We start from the raw sequence: 10167 nt of genomic DNA on the forward strand, positions 1-10167 counted from the left end.
TGTCAATCTAACAAAATATGTATAAGATTTTTTTTATTTTTTATTTTTTTGTGGTATATGGGCCTCTCACTGTTGTGACCTCTCCCGTTGCAGAGCACAGGCTCCGGACGCACAGGCTCAGCGGTCATGGCTCACGGGCCTAGCCGCTCCGTGGCATGTGGGATCTTCCTGGACCAGGGCACGAACCCATGTCCCCTGCATCGGCAGGTGGACTCTCAACCACTGCGCCACCAGGGAAGCCCTATGTATAAGATTTGTATACTGAAGCTTACAAAACAAATCAAAGATGCTCTAAACAAATGAAGAGACATATGATGCTGATGGATTGAAAAGACTCAACATAGTAAAGATGTTGATTCTCCTCAAACTGATTTACGTGCTTAACACACTTCCTATCAAAATTGCAGCAAGATATTTTTGTAGATATAAACAAGATTATTCTAGAATTTATATGGAGAGATAATTTGCTGGACAGTTACCACATGCCGAACACTGTGCCAGGTAGTTTATAAAGGCACGCTGTCAAGGCCTCCCCTTGTTAATACCAGTTTATCATTATTTTTAAAATAAATTTATTTATTTATTTATTTTTGGCTGCATTGGGTCTTTGTTGCTGCGCACGGGCTTTCTCTAGTTGCAGCGAGCGGGGGCTACTCTTCATTGCGGTGTGTGGGCTTCTCATTGTGGTGGCTTCTCTTGTTGCGGAGCACCGGCTCTAGGCCTGAGGGCTTCAGCAGTTGCAGCACACAGGCTCAGTAGTTGCAGCACACAAGCCCTAGAGCGTGCAGGCTTCAGTAGTTGTGGCTCACAGGCTCTAGAGCACAGGCTCAATAGTTGTGGCACATGGGCTTTGTTGCTCCACGGCATGTGGGATCTTCCCGGACCAGGGATCGAACCCATGTCCCCTGCATTGGCAGGTGGATTCTTAATCACTGCACCACCAGAGAAGTCCATTAATACCAGTTTAAAAAAAAAAAAAAAGGACAAAAATGTTCACTCACTTCAACTCCCTGTGACTTTTGTACATGCCAAGTGGCAGAAGTCTCATCATCCCAGCCCCTAATTGTAAGAGGATTCAGCATCACGAAGCAGTAAAAGCACTAGATCTTGTGTTAGAATACTCAGCCAACTAGCTAAGGGCAAATCATTCAATCTTTCTGTTTCCTCATCTCTAAAACGAGGAGAGTGACGTTATAGAGCTATTGTGAGGCTCCAATGAGATAATGAAGGAAAAAGTACTTAAAATTTATATAATTATTTGTTATTAATAAATCAAAAATAACAAAACAGGATAATTAAAGGCTCTGGTGACGTCTAAGTTTGTTAAGGGCTCAAGATTCCCTGGAATCTCATTCTGTTGGCATTTCTCTCTCTCTCTCTCTCTCTCTCTCTCTCTCTCAAACACACACACACACACCACTCAACACACATTACTTTCACTGCTATGGCTTCTCTTCTTTACCATCATTTCTTACCAAAAGAAAAAAAAATCTTAGTAGATGAAAACAAATCTTGGTTTACTTGGCTCATGCAGGGGAATAAATGTAAAATAAGGAAATGAAGAAAAACTGAGGGATGTGAATTCCCCTCACTTCAGTGAATACTAATTGACTGCCTAGTAGGTATTTAGTGTTATACAATGCTCTAAGGACACAGAATTGAAGAAAACACAATCCCCACCCTCAAGGACTTCATAGCTTAGGAGAGGAAGTGAAGCAATGTACAAATAATTTCTATAAAATGTGATAAAGGGGGAATTCCCTGGTGGTCCCGTGGTTAGGACTCTGCTCTTTCACTGCCGGGGAGCGGCCAAAAAAAAAAAATGTGATAGAGGAACACAAAAATCCCTCACCCATTCCGGGGATGTCAGGGAGGACACCTGAGTGAAAGCAGCCTCGTGGGAAGGGGACGAAACAAGCAAAGGAGCAGTAGCATGAGTAGAAGGGCACACCAGGCAACTTCAAGTCCCCTAAGCATCAGCAAATATTCTGGAGAGAAGCCCCTACAGAGGTGAACAGGTCAAAAAAAGCTTTGTTTACCGTGCTGAAAGCATGGGCTTTACTCTCTTAACCATGAGGTGCCATTGGAGAGTTTTTAACCTCGAGAGCAACGTGGTCAGAGTTGTGCTATAGATGAATTTCCTAGTGACAGTGAAGATAATAGATCTGAGCGGGACAAGAATAGAGGTAGTAGGACAGGTGTGTGGGTAGGAAGGGGGCAGGAAATGTAATCGTCCAGGCAAGAGATAAGGGAGGAAAGAAATCAGGCAGTAGCAGCCAAAAATTTTTAAATGATAAAACTGATAAGACTTTGCGATAATTGAACATGGGGATAGAGGCAGAAATGAAGCAAAGGAAGTAGTCCCTAGTGTCTCCTAAGTTTCTGTCTTGGATAACCACGTAGGTAAGGTGAGGGTAGGGGTCGGGGGTTCGTTTGAGAGCACTTGCATTTGGAGCACTAGATTGGGTCAAGGAAATGGCCATGATCCATCCATTCAGGTGTGCCTGGGGTGATAAAGGAAGAGAAGTAAACAAGAGGAGTACCTCAGAGGTTTCCTCCCATCAAAATAGTTGGTGAGCGACAACTAGCTTGGGTTTACACAAGAAATACTCAAATACTAGAATCCACACAGACACTGACGGTAAATACCAAGAAAGCCAAAATCTTAAGGCTTGCCCCCAGCATGCTATCATTCCATCATTCAACCACATCAGCATTCAAGAGACCAGCAGAAAGGAGACAGTGGCAGTTCCAACTCAAAACGGCCAAAAGCAGAATAAGGATGCCAGTGTGGTTGCTGTGCTCTCGCCTCACACCTGCCCCTCACAGAGCCGAGAGCAGTTGCACACAGGCCAGTGCCCTCCTACTTTCTCATCTGAATAAGGAACAAGGAAATACCACATATACGATGTGACGGTGCCAGCAGAGAAGCCTCAGAGTCACTTGTGTAAAATAAACACAACCCTGTTCTGCTAGGTCCACGTGGTCCTGTAACCCTTGTGACTTTCTGCCCCCTAACTTCTCCCTCCTCCAGTCACCCTTCATCTCCCTTAGAGCCCTGGACCCTATTCCTCTTGTTGCAACTTTGTCACCAGTTGGGTTGTTTATTGTGTTTCTATTTGAGGATTACAGAGGCAAAATTCCCTTAAAAAAACTCTGTTCCTCTTATTGCAGGCGCCCCTTACCTATCAAATAACTTTCATTTGCCCCCGTGCACCAAACAACTCTGTGCTTTCCCTGTGCTGTTTGCAGTCTTAGTCACAGTCCCATGGAAGGATTAGGTGCAAATGTCATCTGCCGTTTCCTTCAGTAGATTGTGCAAGTGTAAGCTGGATTGTGTAAGTGAATATTAGCTCTTTCCCTCCAGTGCTAATACATCAAGCAGTGTTTGAGGTCTTTTTTTTTTTTTTTTCTTCCTTGCAGAGGGATAGAATGAGCAAGCAAAGAGTCATAACTTTCTTTCCCTTGGCAGGCAGGAGTAGTGAAATGAGAAGCCTGCCAAACTGCCAGCCCACATATGGAAAGTGTCCAACAACCTAGGGAAATTCAGGATGGCCACTAACTGTTCTGGCAGGTTTACTGGAAATTATTTCTTTACGAAGAAAATCCTTTAAGGAGGGCCCCTTTCAGTGAAGTTGTGACAGTAAGACCTCCCTTGCACTAGAGGGAGCAGTGCAAAGAACACCTTTACTAGAGATTAGTAATTGGTAAACTGCACAGGTGGCAACTTTCTCTGTGGTAGCCCAGCAGATCTAATTCAACTTTGTTTAGTCTCATCACTGTTGTAAACTCAGATCCCACTGTTCCTTCAGAACTGTGTGGACCAGAGATCTCAAATTTGGCCTGGGAACAAGTGCTCATTTGCCATCTGATTGATCTGTGGGTTAGCAGTAAGTATAGAAATTGGGAGTAAGCCTTTAGAAACATTTAGAATAATTCAACAGGGTAGTTTGGTACCTAATAATTTAAAAATTAGGTTTGTTGGGCTTCCCTGGTGGCGCAGTGGTTGAGAGTCTGCCTGCCGATGCAGGGGACACGGGTTCGTGCCCTGGTCTGGGAAGATCCCACATGCCGCGGAGCGGCTAGGCCCGTGAGCCATGGCCGCTGAGCCTGTGCGTCCAGAGCCTGTGCTCCGCAATGGGAGAGGCCACAACAGTGAGAGGCCCGCGTACCGCAAAAAAAAAAAAAAAAAAAAGGAATCAAGATTTTAAGGGACTTCCCTGGTGGTCCAGTGGTTAAGACTCTGCGCTTCCAGCGCACAGGGCGTGGGTTTGATCCTTGGTTGGGGAACTAAGATCCCACATGTCACATGGCCAAAAAAGAAAAGGATTTTAAATGTTTTTCCCTCAAAGGAGACTATTAAGAGAGGGAAAAGAACCCACAGAACTGGAGAAATTATTTGCAAATCATTTATCTGATAAGGGCCCAGTATCCAGAATAGATATAGAACATTTATAACTCAACAACAAAAAGACAAACAATCTAATTTAAAAATGGGCAAAAGGGCTTCCCTGGTGGCGCAGTGGTTGAGAGTCCGCCTGCCGATGCAGGGGACACGGGTTCGTGCCCCGGTCCGGGAAGATCCCACATGCCGCGGAGCGGCTGGGCCCGTGAGCCATGGCCGCTGAGCTTGCGCGTCCAGAGCCTGTGCTCCGCAACGGGGGAAACCACAACAGTGAGAGGCCCACGTACCGCAAAAAAAAATAAAAAATAAAAAATAAAAATGGGCAAAGAACTTGAGTAGACATTTCTCCAAAGAAGAGATACAAATGGCCAACAGGTGTATTAAAAGACGCTCACCCTCATTAGTCATTAGAGAAATGCAAATCAACCACGATAAAATACCACTTCACACCCACTAGGATGGTCATAATTTTAAAAAGAAGGAAAGAAAGAGAGAGAGAGAGAGATGACCCAGAAATTCCACTCCAAAGTATATGTCCAAAAGCATTGAAAAACAGAAACTTGTACACAAATGTTCATAGCATCTCTAGTCACAATAACTGACATAATCCAAATGTCCATCAACTGATGAATAGGTAAACAAAATGTGGTAAATCCATAATATGGAATATTATTCAGCCATAAAAGGAATGGAGTACTGATGCATGCTACAACAGGATGAACCTTGAAAACATTATGCTAAGTGAAAGAAGTTGGATACAAAAAGCCACACATTGTATGATTCCATTTATACAAAATATCCAGAATAGGAATAGAAGAAGAGCTAACTATTGAGCTCTCACCACATGTCAGGTACTGTGCAAACACCTTTTACATGCATAAACTTATTTCATCTTTATAAAAACTGTATGAGGTATGTACAGTTATTACCTCCCATTTTACATATTAAAAAATTGAGGCACAAACCTAGGATTTAAATCTGAAGAGTCGAGTTATAGAGTATACTCTTATAACCACTACATAACCATAAGTAAAGACATTCAGATTTTAATTAAAAAAAAAAACAAAACGAAAACTTAGTGCTGGTTAATCATGTCTTGCCATTAAACTTGTGCTGGCCACACAAGTCACCAGTCTGCAACCACTGTCAGGACGAAGTCTTTTCTCCTTCTCTCAGCCTTGAACACCTCTTTTTGGAGTATGACAGGCATGCGGTCCACACATGACTTGTTTGTGTCCTTTTTCTTTACCCATAAAATAGGCATACATAGACCTACTTTGCAAGGGTGTGTAAATATACAAAATGAACTATATAAAGCTCTATCTAGCACAATAGCTAGAACCTCACAGGCAAGAAATAAATTAGAATATGAACTATTTTTTAAGTTTTTCCTGTTGTGTCCATCTTTTTCCTACAGAGCTGGGTGTAGGCCCCCTTCTCTTTGCCAGCACAATGCAGGGCACCTAGCAGGAGCCAGATAAATAGAGGATTTGTTTTGGTTGATGTTCGATCTATTTTTATACCATTTTTTCCTAATTGAAAAATTAGTGAATGTTCACTTTAAAACAAAAACTTAGCAGAAGACAAAAGCTGGGGAAATTTTAAGTTATCTTGACTATATTATTACATCTGGAAATAATATCATTTTTATATTTTAGCATTTGTCTTTCCAGACTTACTTTTATGGATATTTATAATAATTCCAATATGGGATTATTCAAAACATATTCCTCTATGCAATGATTTTTTCTTTTTTTTTTTCTTTTTTTTTTTTTTGGCCACATCACAGGCACACAGGATCTTAGTTCCCTGACCAGGGATTGAACCCATGCCCTCTCACTGGAAGCTTGGAGTCTTAACCACAGGACTGCCAGGGAAGTCTGAACAATGCTTTTTTCTTAAAAAAAAAAAAAAAATATATATATATATATATATATATATATATATATATACACAGATGCACACACATATTTTTCATGTGAAGACATACATATTTACACCAAGTTTTTAAGTAATAATTATATTTTTTAAACGAAATTTTGTCTACAATATCTCCCTTTCTTATGGAACTAACATCCAACTGATTTATATTGAGTAATATATTTTTTCAACATTTATTGAGAACCATTTATTGAACCAGCAATGGCTCCACACAGACCTCTGCCTCTGCCCTTGTGCCAAGGTAAACCTTATTTACACCTTGTGATCTCAGACAGAGAGGGTGCAGCAAGATGCAAATATTGAAAAACATTTAAATAAGCAGCCAACCCCCAAGCAAGTGCATCATGTAAAGCAAATGTGTGTGTCTGGTTTCATCTATGACTCATTGATAGAAGTGAGTATTGGGGAGCCAGGGTATTATTTAGCCTAGCAAAGTCCTGACCAATTTAGTCTATGTCCTAGTCTGCTACTGAAACTATTCTCACTCCTACAAAGGGTGAGAGGGAGGCTGGTGAGGTAGAAAAAGGATGGACTTCACATTTCTTGATTCCACTTACTTCCTAGCAGGGTGTCCTTGAACAAGTTACTTAATTTCTCTGAGGCCCATTTTCTTATCAGTAAAATAGAGATAGGAATAACTATCTCATCAAGTTGTTAAGAGGATTAAATGAGATCTTTCTGGATCACAAATCCAGTAGAAGCCTGATTTACTGCTCAAAGGCCCCCAGGGCTCTCCTGTACCTTCCCGGTAAGATCCAATCCCCTTGGGAAGTCTCTCCAGCCCACTTCTCACAGGCTCCCTCACTTGCCAGCCACAGAATGCTACTTCCTGAGATACAGTCGTCCCTTCAATCCTTCACTCACTCAGGACATTTTTTCTGAGTCCCTGTTATGAGTGAGGCCCTGGATTAAATGTTAGTAATACACTGTGGAACCAGACTGACCTGAGGTCTGGTGAGGCCTCAAGGGAGTAAAGTGGCCATTACAATCCTGTGCGCTGACTGATGCGAGAGGGAAGGGTAAGGTGTTCTAGGAGTGCATATGAAAGGCACCTTACCTAGACTTGAAAGGCTTTGGAAAGCTGTCTGAAGAAGTTGGATTGTATTTAGAGAGTGCCTCTAAAGGGATGTAGTGTGTGATCTGGCACAAATCACATCTTTGCATTTTTTTTTGTAGGTGAGGTATAAGGCTAGAAGAAGTCATATTTACCAAAAGGAATAGTCCTCATCCCTTTGGATATACTTTCCAAAGGTTTAGCAAATCTCTCTCCCAGCACATTCTCCATTCCCTTACAACCTTCTCATGAAAGAGCCTTTTGCTGTTCCCAGCCCATGGGTGAAATATCCCAGCAATGGGCTAGTAGAAGAGGGAGGTGCCCAGGGAAACTTTCCCTGAGAGCAACACAGGAATTTAGAAGAAGAAAGCAGGGGGCAGGGCAGGGGGAGGGGGATGATGGAATTTAAAAAAAATCAACATTCAGCAATCCAGACTGAGATAATTGATTCAGTCAAGGATCATAAACGGATGCTAAAACCATTAGGTGAAAAGTTGAGAAAAAGGATGCTCAAAAATCCCTTAAGTGCTCGCTTCGGCAGCACATATACTAAAATTGTAACGATACAAAGATTAGCATGGCCCCTGTGTTAGGACGACATGCAAATTTGTGAACCATTCCATATTTTTATATGGGGATATATGTATATGTATAGCTGATTCACTTTGTTATACAGCAGCAACTAACGCAAAAATGTAAAGCAATTATACTCCAATAAAGAGGTTAAAAAAATTTTTTTAATTAAAAAAAAAATCCCTTAACATGGAAAGATCTGATGATCATCACCTTACCCAAATGATCAAACTCAGAGCTTTCCTCTGAAGCATTTGGCAGGGTTCTTCTCCCATGTCTTTGATATTTCACTTCAAACTTTATTCTAAGTCTTCTTTTGCCTGTTTCTCAATACGTGTGTCTCTAGAGTTTAGTCTCCTGCCCTCTTTCCTTTTTATGCTACTGGTTCTTCCTGGGCAAGCTCAGCCGCTCCCAAGATCTTAACCAAAAAGCTATTTGCTGATAACTTCCGAATCTGTCTCCATTCCAGATCTCTTTCCACAGCTCTAAATTCATAGTCCAACTGCCTGCTGGCCTTCCTCACTGGGACTTCCTCAACTGCAACTTTCTTAGCACTTAACTTCCCCTCTTTTCCTGGCCCTATTCAGGAATATTTCTCATCTTGCATTCCTTACCTTAATTAATGACCTCATGATCAATCAGTTATCCAAGCCAGAAATCTGGTGTTCTTTCTTTATTCATATTGTCAGCCAGGATATATTTATTATCTACTAATGGCAAGGTACTATGTTTATTGTTAGACATGCAATAGGGGCAAAACCAATTTCAAAACCTATTTACCGGAGGAAATAAACATCAATTAAATGATCATAAAAAATATATGCATAATTATAAATTGAGATGTTTTGAGAAAAAAGAATAAGGAGCTGAGAAAATAAAACAGAGAACCTACCCCAACTGAGGGGTAGGGTGGGAAAGGGGATAAGGAAATCAATTTCAGAAAACTCTTCTCTGAGAAAATATTTGAATTCAGATAAGAATTTGGAATTAACTAAGTAGGGGAGGGAAGAAGTGGGTGGATAAAGAGGTGGTGGTCTCTAGGAGGAGGGAAGGACACAAAAACCTGGAGGTGGCAGTTTTGAAGAAGTGAGAGAATGATGGTATGGATGGAGCACAGAGAACAATAGGAAGAGTTCAAAACCAGGCTGGAGCAATCACTGGGGCCAAAACTTGCTGAGCACCGAAAACCATATATAGTGTTTTGAACGGTATCTTAAAAATAATGGGGGACTTCCCTGGTGGCACAGTGGTTAAGAATCTGGCTGCCGATGCAGGGGACACGGGTTCGATCCCTGGTCTGGGAAGATCCCACTTGCCGCAGAGCAACTAAGCCCGTGTGCCACAACTACTGAGCCTGCGCTCTAGAGCCCGCGAGCCACAACTACTGAAGCCCACGTGCCACAACTACTGAAGCCTGCGTGCCTAGAGCCCGTGCTCCGCAACAAGAGAAGCCACGGCAGTGAGAAGCCCGCGCGCCCCAACGAAGAGTAGCCCACGCAGCAACGAAGACCCAAAGCAGCCAAAATAAATAAATAGAAAAAAGGGAAGGCTTTTTTTTAAACAACTGATTATCAATTTATTAAAAATGTTGATTTAAGCATCTGCAATGGTGACTTCAACCTCGACTCCTGGCTCAGTACTGATGGAAGTGATCTGCTTGACAATCTCAGAAGGACTGTGCAGGTCAGTAAGTCACTTCTGGATCCTCATCTGGAAACAACCCAAGTCTTAGAACCTTCACCACAAGGAGTTTTCCTTGTAGTTACTCTGAGTCTTGGTAGGCATCCGAACTGGTCCTTTCGCTTTGAGATTCTTTTCCTTCGATCCTCTGATCAGGTCAGCACATACCCTCTGCAAAGACTTCAAGCTGCGGCTGGGGAGGGTGATTCTAATCCGGTGAATCGCCACCTCGGGCTTTCCAGTATCTTTAAAAGCCATGGCTGCGGCGCGGCTTCCTGCCGACTTGTTCCTTGGCGAGAGCGAACAATGGTGAGTCAGGAGCAGGGGCGGGTGGCCCGAGGCTCCGCTGCAGCGGAGACCGTGTCTTCCTCCAAGAGAGCCATTGAACAGTTTTAAACAGGGTTGGGTGGCGATGGCAGTGTTCTTTACAATAGGCAAAAGTGGAAACAACCCAAAATGTTTATCAGCTGACGAATGGGTAAATATAATGTGGCATATCCATACAATGGAGTAT

The 10167-nt window shown here is 42.4% G+C and overlaps 1 pseudogene across 1 annotated transcript; it reads right to left on the reverse strand.

The window, feature by feature from the left end:
* Nucleotides 1–9566: 9566 nt before the first annotated feature.
* On the reverse strand, nucleotides 9567–9911 carry LOC307053621 (small ribosomal subunit protein uS10-like; annotated as a pseudogene). Its single transcript has one exon. The product of its transcript is annotated as a small ribosomal subunit protein uS10-like (transcript).
* Between the last annotated feature and the right edge of the window lie 256 nt (nucleotides 9912–10167).

This window comes from Hyperoodon ampullatus (genome assembly GCF_949752795.1).
Source record: "Hyperoodon ampullatus genome assembly, chromosome: 5".
NCBI classification, from domain to species: domain Eukaryota; kingdom Metazoa; phylum Chordata; class Mammalia; order Artiodactyla; family Ziphiidae; genus Hyperoodon; species Hyperoodon ampullatus.